Source organism: Triticum dicoccoides, chromosome 1B (genome assembly GCF_002162155.2).
Source record: "Triticum dicoccoides isolate Atlit2015 ecotype Zavitan chromosome 1B, WEW_v2.0, whole genome shotgun sequence".
In the NCBI taxonomy this organism is placed as follows: Eukaryota; Viridiplantae; Streptophyta; class Magnoliopsida; order Poales; family Poaceae; genus Triticum; species Triticum dicoccoides.
Window position 1 is genome coordinate 158226449 of NC_041381.1, and position 16563 is coordinate 158243011.

Genomic DNA, 16563 nt, shown 5'->3' on the forward strand with positions numbered 1-16563 from the left:
GACTTCGACAGGCGGCTCGGGGACTGCTGTAGTCATACCCAGCCCAGGGACTTCAGAACATGACTCGGGGACTACTACAGTCGGCTTGGGGACTGCATCAACATCACAGATGGTGGCCGACTCCAACTCTTCACCACCCAGCCCACCCGCCCTGGTTGTGGTAGTCACCTTGACAGCAGAAGAAGTCACAGCTCCATCATGGGCCCATCCCATCCTCAAATTCCTGATCAACAGGGAGCCGCCGACTGACGAGATCTCGGCAAGACAAGTCCAACGCCGAGCTGGAGCTTACACAATAATGAACAGAGAGCTTGTTAGGCGTAGTGTCACTGGAGTCTTCCAGCGCTGCGTCGAACCAGAGAAGGGCATAGCAATCCTCGAAGATATACACCAAGGCGAATGCGGCCACCACGCAGCCTCAAGATCACTCGTCGCCAAAGCTTTCCGCCATGGTTTCTTTTGGCCGACTGCTTTGGACGACGCGAAGGAACTAGTCAAACACTGCAAAGGGTGCCAATTCTTCAGCTGCAAGCAACACCTCCCGGCTTCTGCACTCAAGACCATTTCCCTCACTTGGCCCTTTGCCGTTTGGGAGTTGGATATGGTGGGCCCATTCAAAACGGCACGCAGTGGCATGACACATTTGCTTGTCGCCGTGGACAAATTTACCAAGTGGATTGAAGCAAAGCCAATCAAGAAGCTGAATGGGCCGACTGCCGTAACATTCATCGCAGATATCACAACCCGGTATGGTGTACCGCATAGCTCATCACCGACAACGGCACGAACTTCGCCAAGGGAGCATTGGCACGTTTCTGCGCAACTCACGGCATCCGACTGGACTTAGCGTCCGTTGCCCACCCGCAGTCTAACGGCCAAGTCAAGCGAGCAAACGGCCTCATCCTCTCCGGCATCAAGCCTCGACTGGTCGTGCCGCTGGAGCGTTCGGCCGGCTGTTGGCTCGATGAGCTACCGGTCGTCCTCTGGAGCTTGGCACTACCCCAAACAAGTCAACCGGCTTTACTCCTTTCTTCCTTGTATATGGTGCCGAGGCTGTCATCCCGACTGACATTGAGTTCGACTCACCTCGGGTCACCATGTACACGGAAGCGGAGGCGAAGGAAGCACGAGAAGACGGCGTCGACCTGCTAGAAGAAAGCCGGCTGTTAGCCCTCAGCCGGTCCGCCATCTACCAGCAAGGTCTACGCCGTTACCACAGCCGGAAAGTCAAGCCGAGATCCTTTCAAGAGGGTAACCTTGTGCTCCGGCTGATCCAGCGAACAGCCGGCCAGCACAAGCTCTCGGCCCCTTGGGAAGGCCCATTCATCATCAGCCGAGCCTTAGGCAACAACTCCTACCACTTGATCGACGCACAAAAGCCGAAGGCACGTATAAGCGATGATTCCGGCAAGGAGTCGGAACGACCATGGAACGCCAATCTCCTCCGAAGATTTTACAGTTAAAATTCAGTATGTACCACGCTACCTTTTGTACTAAGTATGAGATAACGGGCTCCTCGAGGAATACTCGGGGACTACCCTCTTTTATTTATGAATCATGAGTATCATGCCCATGTTCATGTTATCACACCCATTTTTTCGTCCGGCACCGGGCCCGATCAGTCGGCCCGGGGACTTGCCGCCTTGGGTTATATTTAAGTTCTACCTGCAGTCAGACAAGTAGTGTGCCGGCATCCAAAGCCCTCTCTTGTTGAAAGTCGCAGCCCGAAGAATCAGCTATCCGACTAACAAGAGTTAAAGGCAGGAGAGGACGCCCACACAAAAAAAACGGCTAAGGACTAACAAACTTACATAACTCAAGCCGGCTTTCCCCCCCAACCGGCTGTCAGAACAGCCGGATAGCCGGCTTCCCTTCCTACCTTGCCACAATCTAAAAGCTCGAGTACTTGCCCTCCCAGACAGCCAAGTCCTTTACCCGGTCACAGACTGTGGAGCAGCTGTCCGACCGGGAAGGCGGCGGCCAGGGGAGGGCGGCAAAGGAAAGCAGCCAAAGATAAAGAGCAACTAGGAATGAAAGCCAAGATATGCATAATTATATTTACACAAAGGCCTTCGATAGACCGGCATTCAACATAGTTTGAATACACCCCCAGTGGGTGGAACTGCGCAAACTTAATAAAAAGTTGCTCAAAAGTAACTAGCAGGAAGATAAAAGCGGCAAGTCAGGCCAGGGGAGCAACAGGCGTGTCGGGAAGGATGGTGGAAATGGAAGTATCGGCCGGGGGAGTGGCCGGCTGGCGAGTCTCGGCTTGGTCGCCACCCGTGGCAGGCGGCGTTCCCACGCGCGCCTCGTTGCTGGAGGCACGATCAGGCTGAGGCGGGTCGGTCGCTCCACTGTCCGGCACGTCATCTTCACCATCCTCCTTCTCTTCCTCCTCTTCGCCCTCATCGCTGGAGTCGATCTCCTCCACCGAGTCCTCTCCCTCCGCCGGGTTCAGCCCGAACCACGCCTCCGGCTGAGCGACGCCGTCTTCGTTCACCTCAGGAGCAAAGGCGCTGGTGTCGGTGAAGTCGGCGATCGCTGAGGCACGCTGGATAATAGCCGGCCGCACCGCCTCCAGCTCCTCGTCAGCCTCCTGCTGCCAAGTGCGCAGCTGGTCCAAGTTCAGCCAAGGATACCAAGTCCGGACGAACTCCAGCGCCCGCCGAGCCCCGCACCGAGCTACAGAAGTCTTCCAGGCCTCGAAGCGGCCGATTGCCACCTCCAGCCAGTCGGCCGTATGATTGGGGATGCGGGGAATCACCTCGCCGGGCCAGAGGGCGGTCAGCACTTGTGCTCCGGCATGCTGAAGGCGGCGGAGCATGCGGTAGATCGGCTGAAGCCGGGCTTGAATCGCCAGAAGCTGTTCTTCAAGCATCCGGTTGGCACCCAGTGGAATCTCGGCCCTAGTCTGGCGTCGGGCCTCGCGGTGAGCCTCGACGGCCAGGTTGGCGACAACAGAGTAGCCGGGAAAGTACTCTGCACAAAGAAGAAAGAAATAAAGCAAGTCAGAAGACCGATCAGAGGACGGGATGAGCAAAGGGATGAAGAGGAAGGCGGCCTACCGTCGATCAGATCCTCAACCCGACCGTAACCCTTGCTCAACGCTTGCCTCGCCTCGTCCTAGCTCGTCGCCTCCGTCTTGTACTCGGCTTTGAGGGCGGCCTCGCTATCCTGCGCTGCCTTCAAGGCCGCCTTATGGTTCTCCTCCTGGTTGGCCAGCCTCTTGGCCAGGCGATCCCGCTCCTGGGCCAAGGCGCTGCACTCCGTCTCCTTGGCACGAAGGGCGGTCTGAGCTATGCCAAGCTGCTCCCTCAAGTCGGCATTAGCCCTGCAGACGTTAGAAGAAGAAGATGAGGAAGAAGTCGTCAAGAAAGATCCGACCCGACTGCTCGGCAGTCGGCCCGCATCTCGGGGACTACACCCAGTGGGTGCGCTGACGCGCCCCCACATGAGATAGCAAGATAAAAACACTTACTCCGGCTCTCCGACAGGTCGGCGGCCTTCTGACCCATCTCTCGGGCTTGGGAGTTGAAGGCAGCAGCATGGAGGTTGTGGTAGCCCTGCGAATAAAACGAGGACGCAAACAAGAACAAGCCGTCAAAACCAAAGTCTCCTGAGAAGTTCCAAGCCACCTGCTCAGCAGCCGGCTCGAAACTCGGGGACTACACCCAGTGGGTGCGCTGACGCGCCCACACAAAAGAAATCAAGAAGACTTACCCGAATGGCTGACCTCATTGCAAGGAACTCTTGGGTGCACTGCTTCAGCGAGGCGGCCTGGGCCTGAAGCCGGCTCCGGATATCTTGTGCGGCCACGTTCAGCACGGCCGTCCCACCGCCCGGCGTCCATCCCGGCGAGCTGACACTGGCCGTTTCCAGGTCATGGGACAATGAGCTGGAGCCCGCGGCCCTTTGCGGCTTCGGCTCGGAGGTCGCCTTGCCTGCGTGCTGACGAGTCGGCGAGAGGACTACGAGATCTGCCCCCACGGCTGGGTCGCCTCCAGTCGGCTGTGCGGGCGGCGCTTCCGGCCGGCCGTCTTGGCCCGTCCCGGCCAGCGGTGGCGGCACCACTTTGCCCTCCGGGGCAACCGCTTCGCCCCCTCCCTCTCCATTGCCGGCTGGCCACGGCCGGCTTCCTCTGGCGGAGGCACCGGGATTTCGAGGGCCACGGTGCGGAGGGGGATGATGAGTTGCGGAGGCTGATTACACAGGGCCTCCGCCGCCCTCTCCGCAGCCACGGCCTCCGCTTGGGCCCTGGCTGCCGCATTGGCCTGCATCTCCGCCAACTCCGCCGTCGGCTCCTGGGTCGCCCGGGCGGCTGCCGCCCTCTGCTCCTCCGCCTCCCGCTCCTCTCGTGCCTCCCACGCGTTCCACTCCGTCGCTGCTAGGAGCTCGGCGCGGGGGTCCACACAGCGGGAGCTTTGGGATCCCCCCGCCCCTCTGACTATGGAGGCGGCCGAGGTCCGCTCAAGAGTGAGCGGGGCTCTGATCAGTAAATTAAGAAAGGCTCAGAGGGTGCCGGCCGAAGAAAAGAAAAAGGGAAGACATACAAGAGTTAAAACTTACGCTGAAACCGCAGGCGGCTGCTTCACCACCTTGCGGAACCGGGCCGCCTTCACGGCCGCCTCGTCTTGCTTGGTCGCTGCTGTGGTATCCTTGGGCTTCTTCGACCGACTACCGAAGAGAGACGGCGCCGCCCGGCGTTTCCGTATGCCGCCTCGGGCAGCCGGCCCGGCGGATGAGCCTGCGCCTTGATGGTCGGACGCCGGCTGGCGGCATGGAAACGGCTCGGCCTTGTCATCGTCCGGCCAGTCCTAGAAGGTAGCGGAGAGCCCAGAGCCGCCTGGCTCGCCTCCTCCCCCCACGGCGTCGTCTTCCAAGGTGGCCGCCCCCAAGTCGGGGTCATCAAAGTCGTCCGCCGCACGATCAGGGGCGAACTCACGTTCCGCCCCAGCGGTCCTGGCTGGCTGATGAAGGAGGGGATTCTGATTTAAAAGAAAAAGAAAGCCGACTGGTCAAAGGTCGGCCAGAAAAGAAAACTCGGCAAAATAAGGAAGAAAGAAAAGCTTACCATGGGTGGTGGATCGGCGCGAGAGTAAGGCGCCTTGCCATACTGCCAGTCCGGCTTGAGCTTGTAGTTGGCGATGTAGTTCACCATGTAAGATACCTCGTCGTGAGGCATCTCCCTGGTGCTGAGTCGGCATGGGTCGAAGCGGCCGCTCATCTGACCTATCAGATGAGGGCGGCCTTGAAGCGGGAGCATCCGGCGCTCCACGAAGGCGGTGATCAGATCAGGCCAGGTCAGGCCCTCCGACTGGATCAGCACCGGAAGTCGGGCAACGGCGCCTCCCCCAGCCGGCGTCAGCGACCTGGCCCGATAGGACCACGAGGACGGCCTCCCAGCCGGCAGGCCGGCTATGTTAGCCGGTAGGTTGACATAGTCGCCTTGTGGGGCGACGTTCTTCACGTAAAAATAAGACTTCTGCCAAAGCTTCACCGACTGGATCAACGCAATGGCCGGGAACGGGTTGTCGGCCGTCGTCCGTCGCGCAGCGATGAAGGCGCCACACGGAGCCGGCACGCCCGCAGAGACGGTGCTGAGCTTGGACTGGAAGAACTCCCCCACAGCTCGAGGGTGGGGAGAACGCCAAGGAAGCCTTCACACAGAGTGACAAAGGCCGATAGCAGCACCACCGTGTTTGGAGTGAGGTGGTGCGGCTGCAATGATAGAACTCGAGGAACGAGCGGAAGAAGCCGCTCGTGGGGAGGCCAACGCCGCGCAGGCAGTGCGAGCAGAAGATCACCCGCTCACCCTCCTCCGGCGCCGGCGAAATCTCCCCCTCTGGCACAAGCCGGACCTGAACGAGCTCCTTGCCCGACAGCCTCCGCGTCTTGCGAAGGAAATCGATGTGGTCTTCATGAACGTTGGAGCCGTCCTAGTTGCTCGACGTAGGAGCCATGGGGATGGGAGGGCTCCTGGCGACGCGCGGCAGCTGAGGATGCCCGGGCCGGCGGCTGCGAGACAGCGACGCGCTGAGGAAAATGGCTGGGCAGTGGCGCGGCGAAGCGTTGCCGCTGCAGCGGCGAAGAAGAAGGAGAAGGAGAAAGAGATGGGACTGGGGCGAGCGCGCGTGCGTCAGCCGCTCTCCCCCTCCCCCTACTTATAGCCTCGCGCGGTGAAGCCGAGGAGGCGAGGCGTGGGGGGACGTGGGATTAACTGCGCCCACACCCCCACGTCCCGTGATTACTGCGCCATAACGGCGTGCGGAAACCGCCGCTGGAAGGCGAGCGGCCAGATCGGGCCACAAAGGATCCTCGCTTGGGCCAAGGTGTGGTAGTGGTGGGCCTCGGACTGCAGCGGCGTCCCGTCAGGCGTGTGGGCTGGCAGGCCCCTCTGGTCAGAAGGCGCCACGTGGCGCATGGGCGGCGGGCGGTCATCCCGCCGCTTGGATCGCGCGCCAACTCGTTCCCGCCTTCGGATTTCGAAGGAGACTTCGCCGAGAAGGCAAGCATAAAGTGATGCCAGCTCCTAGCTGCCGGCTCCTTAGGATAGGAAGTTGTTTGAGCTTCTAGTTCCCTTCGCAGCCACGAAGCACAACCAGCTTCGGGGACTACTGACGGAGTAAATGACCACGGGTAGCCTAGCCGACTCCCCCTGGTTCTTGAAAAAATAATAAGGCTGATCGAACCGTCAAGCCTCCAAGACGCAGGGTCGCCTTCCCCCGGCCGGCTACCCCTTCGGCCGGCTACCGGGGCGGCCTGGCCGAGAAGCCCTCCCAAAGAAACCCGGCCGCCGCTTGGCCGACTCCATAAAGCCGGCCACCACATGGCCGACTCCATAAGCCAGCCATCACATGGCCGACTCCAGGAAGCCGCCCCCCAATAGACGGCCCAGATCAAGCACTCAGAGTTTGTTCCAGCGTAATGACGACGAGACAGGGCATGGCAACAATGAGATACGCCGCCCCCGAATCCCGGGGCTCGCATGGCTACAGTACACCGTACGGGGTGGCCATGACCCGTCCGGCGTGGCACTGTTGCCATGCTGACCATGACATCACCCACGATAAACTGACGGTACGGCCCGCAGGCGGCGGGCCCCTTCAGCCAGAGGGACATCCGAAGGCAGCCGCGCGCCCCCTAGTCGGCCAGGGGTGAAGCCGGCTCTCCCCAGTCAGCTTGATCCCTCCCTCGAAGAATGAGCTCCATTAAGGAGACAAGACTAGGTAAGGCTACAGTGAGCGCCCGCGAGGCGGCGGCACTGTAGCCACGCTTACCTCGACCAAGCCCTCGTCATCAAAGGTGAGGCGATAGTAACCAGCCCCCGACAAGACCCCCAAGCGGTGGGGCCTACCTGTCTACCAAGAAGCCGGCAGCCGGCGGGACCCACCAGTCGGTGGGCCCCAGCTGTGGGCGGGGAAGCCGGCCAGCGTAGACACTGACGGCTGGGCCTAGGCCCAGCCAGATTACCATTATACCCCCGGGGGGTAGGCCTATATAAACCCCCCGAGGCACCCATGCAATGGGTTGGACCTTGATAGATTTAGACACAACCTTGAGAGGAGAAGAGAGCTAGCCTTGTCTCTTCTTCCTCCTCTCACCAAAACAGCTCAAGGAGCCTCTTGTAACTACTTGTTGATCTAGTGATCATGCGGAGACCCCGCAGAGCAGGACTAGGGGTGTTATCTCCACGGAGAGCCCCGAACCTGGGTAAGATTCGCCGGCGTGCATGTATTCGCCTTATCCCGTTTCCAGGCCCCGGCGACGTCTTATTGGCTCCCACAATGATATGACACCCGTTGGCATATGTCGCACCAACCACCCGACAATAACGGGGGGTTTCAAGTTATACTAGAGATGTTGGTATCACACCTGTGTTATTAACCAGTTTGTAAAGATGCTGCAAAATCAGTCCGACGGTTGTACGTCGAGGGTATCCTTGATCACGTCCCATACATCTCTAGCATGAGGGCAAAAGAGAAGAGCATGCTCCACAGATTCTAATATATTGAAAAAATAGCTAAGCTCAGAAGAAGGAACCCAACGCATGCTTAACTCAACGCACACCGCTTCTACTTGCTCCATTACAACCCAGTTGCTAAATCTAGTAGTGTACCACCTCCATACCGAAATATAAGACGCTTTTGTAGGCTAAACTAGCCAACAAAAACGTCTTATATTTTTGTACGAAGGAGTATATTTGAGTTTTTTGAGGGGCTGTAAATTGGTAAAATTTATTGGAGAGAAGAAAAACAAGTAACAAGTGTTACTCCCTTCGTCTAGGTGCATAGGGCGCCTAAGAAAAAGCTCTACGATTTAGGTGGGTTGAGATTGGACGAGAGAGCACGCAGGTTTCCCTCAAAATCGAAACTGAATTTGAAAATTAATCCTGTCATTAGTGCTGGGAAGGAGCGCCATGGTAAAATTTATTAGAGAGAAAAATAAACAAGTAACAAGTGTTATAGAAGATGGGCAAGAAACATCAATCATGATGATATCTTTCTTATTTTTCTGAATTTATTTATGGGCGCAGTGGAAGGATGATCAATGTGACAGTAACATGTCAAGGCCCGCAAAGATTTAAACAAAAACTGCACTGCAACAGAAAAGCATATATAAAGTTATGAACATCAGAAATTGACACTCACCATTGTAGTCGCCCTCTGTAAGTCCATATGCATACATAATAGGAACACAAGAAGTATATAACCCGTCCCTGTGAAATCAGAATTTACTTGCCTACAAAACCTTTGACCATGATAAAGCGAGGAAACAACCCCCAAAACCTCAGGCTGCTGTCCGTCCGTGCTGCATCCCAAAATTTCTGCAAGTTAGCTCTTCGGTTTCTGTGCATAATTTTGGAATTCTATTTATTAGACTGGGATAGCATTGTCGGATTTAGGGTTCCGGCAAAACCCTTGACGTTCAAACACTGGGGTGCGCACGAAGATTTCCCCCTATCAAATCTCGCCCTCAGCCTTGCCGCGATCTCTAAGCTTAGCTTGATGAACTCACAACACAAGAGACACAAGATTTATACTGGTTCGGGCTACCGTTGTGGTGTAATACCCTACTCCAGTGTGGTGGTGGTGGATTGCCTCTTGGGCTGATGATGAACAGTACAAGGGAAGAACAACCTTCTGAGGAGTGGTGTTCTTGTGCTTGGCGGATGCGAGGATGAACTGCGTTCGTTCTTCCCCCTCTTTTTTCCGTCTGTCTGTCTGTCTGTCTATTCCCTTTTCTACTGTGGTGGCTAGCACTATTTATAGAGGCCCTGGTCCTCTTCCCAAATATTGGGCGGGAAGGGATCCAACAACGGCCAATTTGAAAGGGGACAGCTAGTACAAGCTACCCTGACTAAAGGTGGTCTTCGCCTACCAAAGGCACTAGTGGTGACGCCGTCTTGGGCTCCACGATGACCTTCGTCCTGCCGTCCTGCTGGTCTTGGTCTTGTTGCACCGATATGGAAACCTTTGTCTGATGCCTCGGTACTCCGCGCCTGCGCTTGCCCCCTTAGCACCAAAGGGGAAACGAGGACACTGCGCGTGTTGGCGCCCGCCTGGCGCCCGCCTGGCCTTGGTCGTCATTGCTTGTGTCACGGGAACCTCACGAGGTACCCCTTGCCTTGATCTCTCCGCCCCGTCGCGAGCCTGCCTGGTGAGGCCGCTCCTAAGGAGGCCTTGTGTCGTCCGCCTCGCGAGGCTTGGCCCGTCGTGAGGGTCTTGAGTGTTGGTTGACGAAGACGGGCCGTACTGGGCCGCTGGTGGAGCCACGCCGTGGGCCGCAGGCAGGCAAGTCTGGGGACCCCCGTTCCCAGAACGCCGACAATAGCCCCCGGGCCCAAGGCGTGCTCGAACTTGGCTTAGCGGCGAAGCCGAAGGGCAAGTGCGGAGTGCCACGGGCCCCAACAACCTGCGGCCTTGGTCGACGTGTGGCGACTGATTGGACGTGGGCGTCTCCGCTTCCCCACGCTGCCTCAGCAACCGCCTGACTTGACGAGTCCCTGCTGCATGCAAAAAGGGTTATCATTACCTGCGATCGTGGAGGTCGACGGTTTAGCCTCCCTTGGGCTATAAATGAGGAGGGGTGAGAGCCCTCATCGCCCATCTCTTCCTGCTCCACCTCCAGTCTTGACACCAATGGCGCCGATCCGTCGATTCTCGGCCGAAGAGAAGGGGAAGGCTCCCTGGGACGGCCCCGATCCGCTCCCGCCGAAGAAGAGGCCGGTCCACCGCCGTGGCGAGGTCGTGAGGCTAGAGATGACGAGGCCTTTGTGCGAGCGGCCACCCCCTGGGTACCCGCTACCCCAGTACGCCCAAGCCGAGGGCTCCGGAGAAAGGGGCGAGCGGCGCCGCCCGCGCCGTAGCCACGGTCGGCGCGCTGTGGTGGCGCGCGCCGTCGCCCCTGGAGTCCACGCCGCGGACTCCTCTCGCGAGCTCGTGCTGCTGGCGGCGATGCCTCCAAGCACCTGGATCTGCTTCCCTTCGTTCTTGTCCACCGAGATGCCGCCGAGGGGGGCTCTCAAGCTTTGGCTGCAGCACGCTGGTTGTGGCGCCCCGGCGACCGGAGTGGAGGTTGAAGTCATTCCCTCAGGCAAGATCTTCATGACCCGAGGCTGGGGTGAGGTCGCCCGGGTCTGCCGAATGGGGGGCGCCCTCGCGATCCATTTTGAATACGATGGCACCTCCACGTTGTCCTTCAAGGTCTTCGACGCGGAAGGCTGCCGCCTGGAATGCTGCCCCGGAGGGGGCAATCAAGATATCGACGCGGCAGGGGCTGGGCCTACCGTCCGCTCCTCCAGCGGCCCCTCCGGTAGTAGCAACAACGCTTGGGAGTCTGGCAACTCTCCTGAACTCTACGAGACTACGGAGACGAGCGACGACATCTACGCACCCCTGAGCTCTCACCGCGCCCGGAGCAAGGCGACGGCATCGGGCCGCCGCCACCGCTGATCTGGATGGGGTTGGCGCCGGTCTCCCGTGGCCCACTGTTGATGATGGCGTCGGCCACGAAGGTGCGTGTAGTTAGGGCTCCTCAAAGTTCTTTTCTTTTGTTCCCTGCGAGGAATCAAGAAACACCCCGCGGGGGCGTGTAAAGGGTCTGCGATGTCTTTTGTTGATGTTATCTTTATTATGAAATCGTGCGAGTGCTTGTCCTGTCCCGGCTTGGTTCCCCCTTTCTAACCTCGCGACGACTTGGCGCTCTATGATGACAGGTCCCGGTCCCCAGGCAGGCTGCAACCGTCGCTGGTATGCCAGGTTGCGATGCCGTGGTCAAGGCCAAGAGATGAGCGGCCCGAGGTCCAGTAAGAGCCCCTGAGACGCGATGCTTAGGAGGTCCCCTTTAGCGCACAAGCAGCCGCCGAGAGGTAAGAAAGGAAGGCAACGTTGCCTCTACAGGGCCGCATCAAGTGAGAATTTCGCGTCGTAACGATTAGTTGTTCAAAGCGTGAAATTTATCTCGGTAATTTGAAGTCGTTCCCTTGCGTCGCACCAGACTTGTGCGTCGGCAGCCGTGGCGCAGCCAGGTTAGGCCGATGCGAGTCTCCCCTGATGTCTTGGAACGTGCCCTTTCCGAGATGGCCCGGCTGCGAGAAGACCTCCAGGGCACTGACTCCCATCTGGTAGCCGGGCATCTGGAGCTGGTTTCCGGCTGGCTTCACTCTGGCGCCTTTGTCCGAGCGGCGCTAAGGCGGGTCGCGGCAGCCTCTGAGAAGGAGAAGCAGGCCGCCACCCAAGCCGTAGTCGCTCGCGAGGTGGCGCTGAAGGATGCCGCGGCCGCCCAGGACCGCTGCAGGGCACTGGAGGCCAAGCTGAAGGATTTGTGTGACAAGCGCGCCGAAGAAGCTCATGACCGCCAGGCGGAGGAGGAGAGGATGAAGGCTCGGGAGGACGCCGTCAGGGGCCGCGACGCCGAGCTAGCGCAGTCAGCGGAGGCGCAGGCCACTGAGCGCGGCAGGCTAGAAAAGCTGGAGCAGAAGGTGAGGGCGGAGAAGGCCAAGCTCGACGCCAAGGTGAAGGTCCTGGCCGAGGACCGCGTGGCCTTTGCACTCCTCAAGGAGAGGTCTCGCGTGGCGCTGAAGGCACTCTATGAGAAGGGCTTGGAGAAGCCGCTGACTACCGACGAGGACGGCCCCGCCCAGCTGCTTCCTTACTTGGTCGAGGCGCTTGAGGAAGTCGTGAGCGGCATCGGCCCCATGGCACAGGAAGAAGCTTGCGTCCTTTCTTCCGCTACACTGACGCGCGTCTTCAGCCAGCTCCACCTTCGTGACCCTAACGCCAATCTTGACGAGCTGGTGGAGCCTATGGACGACGAGTGCTATGGCGCTGCTGCTGAAGCTGTGAAGGGCCAGGTGGAGGCCTTGTTGGAGAAGTTCCGTGCCTTTGATCCTGCGCCCATGGCAGGCGGTGCTGCTGATCCTATGGCCCCGGGTGGTGGTACAGGTGAAGGCGATGCCACCACAGGAGTGGAGTCCCTGGAGGGCGATGGCGGTGTCCAAGGATGACTGACTTACGGCTTCTTTCTTGCTTAATTCCTGCAATGTGCGCCATGCCTCGTGGAGGCATTTAAACTTGCATCCGGTATTGTGAAGACAATTATGGTTTGTAATATTTGCTTCGAGATTTTGCAGTTTTCTTCCTATGTGCTTTATGTTCTACGTCAGCAGGGCACGGCCCCGCGCATACCTCAGCCGTCGTTGGCCCCGACCGGATCACCAGGACCAAGGAGTGAGGGGCTACGTGACCAGTTAGGCTCCTGAGTCGTGATGCTCAGGAATCCCCCTTGACGAGCAAACAACTTATAGGAAGGGAACGTAGGGGTGATCTAGCATTCTACGTCGGTAGAGCCCGACCCTGCGCATACCTCAACCACCGTTGGAACCGACCGGATCACCAGGACGGGACCAAGGAGTGAGGGGCTACGTGACCAGTTAGGCTCCTGAGTCGCGATGCTCAGGAGTCCCCCTTGATGTTCAAATGACCTTCATACCTTGGCTCCACTCGAGGGGGCGCGCGACGACCAGGTTTGGAGGACCTGGCTGGGTGGCGTACGCTCGGGCGTGACCCGGGCGCAGCCCCCGTGCCCAGCCCCCTCGCGCGACGCTCCCGAGGGGAGGTGTTGCGATGAGGCTAGACACTGAGCTCCGGGGCTCCCTGAGGTTGATACGGCCATGGGGCCTCCCTTAGTTGTTTATCATCAGCGCAGAGCATAGTGCTTCCGTATGTGTACGGGCATAGCCGCTCCTCGGCAGCATCGTCAGCCAGCGCGGAGCATGGTTCTTCCACTAGTGCGTGGGAGGGGGACTCCCTATTGTGGAGAGCCCCTGGGGCGTGTACAGCCCCGCCCTGACACGTGGCTTGCATGGCAGGGCTAGACGAGCTGTGTCTAGGCACTCGTGAGCCAGCACGGGACTCACGAGGCCCTACCTCAAGGCGGGTTGCGCCTGGTCTTGGGTCTTTGACAGATGTGTGTTCCTGGGAGACGGTTAGGTATAAATGCTCTGCGTCCTTAGGTCCTGGCCCTCGAGCAAGCTCAGCCGCCACTGGTATGCCAGGTCGCGATGTCGTGGTCAAGGCCAGGGGGTGAGGGCTAGAGAGCCAGTAAGAGCTCCTGAGTCGCGATGCTCAGGAGCCCCCTTTTAACGCGCAAGCGAATTGCATGAGAGAGGGAGGGACCCATGGTAGATGGCAATCGAGCAGGTGATAATCACAGATAGATTAGGCATGAAAGGCAATCAGCTTAGGTAAATGCAGAATGGATACATGCCACTAGGTCAGACCCAAGCAACTTAGGGATGATGCATCCCGAGGGGCGCCCCCATCAAGGTAAGCTAAAGACATAAAAAAGAGATACATGCCACAGGGACGGACCCACGCGGCCTGGGAATGATGCAGCCTTGAGGGCGCTCCCAACTGAAATGAACTAGGGAGATGTCACCTGGTTCTGTTGTAGAGGGGGTGTTGGGGCAGCTGAAGATGCACGGTGAAGGGGCCGACCCTCATGAGCCACCGGGGCCCTGAGCCTCAGGAGGCTCTAGGGGTCCAGGTGGTTCCTTGAGGACCGTCTCGATCTCTGCTAGGATCGCGTGGTGCCTGGCCTCGTGAGCCGCCAGGATGCTCCACAGGTGACGCTGGTAGGCGGCAACCGCGTTCGGCAGGCCGAAAGGCATGCGAACGTAGCTGTGCGGCGGACCCTCATAGCGTCCCACGCGCGAAGGCCAGAAGCACTCCTGAGATGCGACTCGGTTGAGCCCTGGGACATCGATGCAGACGCGTAGCCCACCATCGTCGCCTGGATGGGGAGCCACGCCAGGCGAGCGGCGGTCGCCGCGTACGGCCCTCGCTTCCTGAAGCTCCTAAGTGGTCTTGGCAATGAAATCCTGAACGTCGTGCTTTCCACGCCCTGTGCCTTCCTGAGGGAAACATGCTGCCAAGCACGCCTCCAAGTGGTGCCCGAGCGCCTCCCTCGTGATGTTGGCGAGGTCTGAGGCCCTCCAGAAGAGAGCCCCCGAGCCCTGCCCGAGGAGGGCACTGAGCGCGCCTTCCTATGCGATGGAAGGAGGCGTCCCAGGCACGGGCGCTGATCCTGGCGTGGCACCACCCAAGATGCCGACCTCCTGAGGCATTGTTCAGAGCGGTTGCTTCTTCTTCTTGGGGAAGGCCTCAGGAGGGTTCTCGCCCTTGCTGTCCGGGTCCTCGATTGCTGTGGCTTGGAAGGCACGCTCGAGGGGGCACACCGCATCTCTCTCTTCGCAGGGGACCTTGATGATTCCGCCGCTTCCTGGCATCTTGAGGACGTTGTAGCCATGGTGGATCACTGCCATGAACTTGGCCAGGGCTGGATACCCGAGGATGGCATTGTACGGCAGGTGGATGTGGGTGACGTCGAAGTCGATGAGCTCGGTGTGGTAGTTGTCGCACTGTCCGAAGGTGACAGGGAGGCGGACCTGCCCTATCGGGGTGGTGGAACTGTCGATAACTCCGGAGAAGGGCTTGGTAGGCTGGATCTGATCGTATTGCACTTGAAGGTTGTCGAACATCTCAACGGACATGACGTTAAGACCTGCGCCACCATCAATGAGGGTCTTGGTGACTTGCATGTTGCTGATGACGGGTAAACAGAGCATCGGGAGAACGCCAGCAGTAGCCGCGCACTTGAGTTGATCTGCCGAGCTGAAGGTGATGGCGCACTTGGACCACCTGAGCGGGCGTGTGGCCTCAAGCCTGGGGAGGGATGCGCTCACCTCACGAGCAAACTGCTTGAAGATATGCTTAGAGGCTGGGGCCTGAGCTCCGCCCAAGATGCAAGCGATAGCACGTGGCTCCTGGAAGCCCCCAGCCCCCTCGTCCTGATGATGGTTGTTATTCCTTCTTGGCGGCGTTGGCAGCGGAGGAAGGCCTGCGTTACCCTGGGGGCGGTCCTCACGAGACTGATACCTCCAGGCGCCCTCGCGAGGCTGGTCCCTCCAGGCGCCCTCACGAGGCTGGTCCTGCCAGCGATCCTCACGAGGTCGGTCACGCCACTCCTGGCGAGGGCCACGGTCGTCCCATCATCCTTCGCCGTGTCCTCCTCCTCGGCCATAGCCCCGGTCGTTGTGCTCGAGGCGTCGACCGAAGTGTCCTTCTCGAACGGCCCTTAGCTCCTGGCAATCTTTGGTGTTGTGGGTGTGGAGGTTGTGGTAGGCACAAAATGGTCGGCTGCCCTTGGACGACTCCGGCTGGTCCCTGCCGTGCTTCATGTCTGGTTCCGCTACGAGCACGGCCACTCCCTTGCACTTCACGTCCTTGGGCTTGGTCTTCTTTTCTTCCGGGTCGGCAGTTGGGAGCTCGAGGAGGGAGTAGCGTCCCTCCCCAGCTCTTGCGCACTTGGTCGCCAGGTTGAACAGCTCCAGGGATGTGCACAACTCCTCGTGGATGGCGAGCTCCTCCTTCATCTTGACGTCATGGACGCGATCGGAGAACGCTGAGATGATGGCCTCGTCCGTCACCTTGGGGATCTTGAGGCGGACGCTGTTGAAGCGCTCGATGTATTTCTACAGGGTCTCCCTGGGCTGCTGCCTGATGCGGCGCAGGTCACCCATGGCCGGTGGGCGGTCGTGAGTGCTTGGAAGTTGGCGATGAAGCGGCTACGCATTTCGTCCCAGGAGGAGATCGAGCCAGGAGGCAGGTTCAGGAGCCACGAGCGGGCACCGTCCTTGAGTGCCATGGGAAACCAATTCGCCATGACTTTCTCGTCGCCTTTGGCCGCCTCGATGCTCAGCTCGTAGAGCTGCAAGAACTCCGCGGGGTCGGGTCTGCCGTCATAGCGAGGAGGCAGGTCCGGCTTGAACTTGCCCGACCAGGCGACACTACGCAGCTCGGGGGTGAAGGCGCGACAGCCTGCTGTGGTCACCGGGGCCCTTTGCTGACGCGGAGCTTGCTCTTGATGGTACCTGCGCACCGCTTCCATATGCAGTACACGGTCTTGTTGTGCCGATGCAGGGAGCATGGGGGTGCCTTCTTGAGGCCGAGGGATTTCTTGACATCTTCCTTTTTCTCGCGCGGGCACCGAACGCGGTGGGTC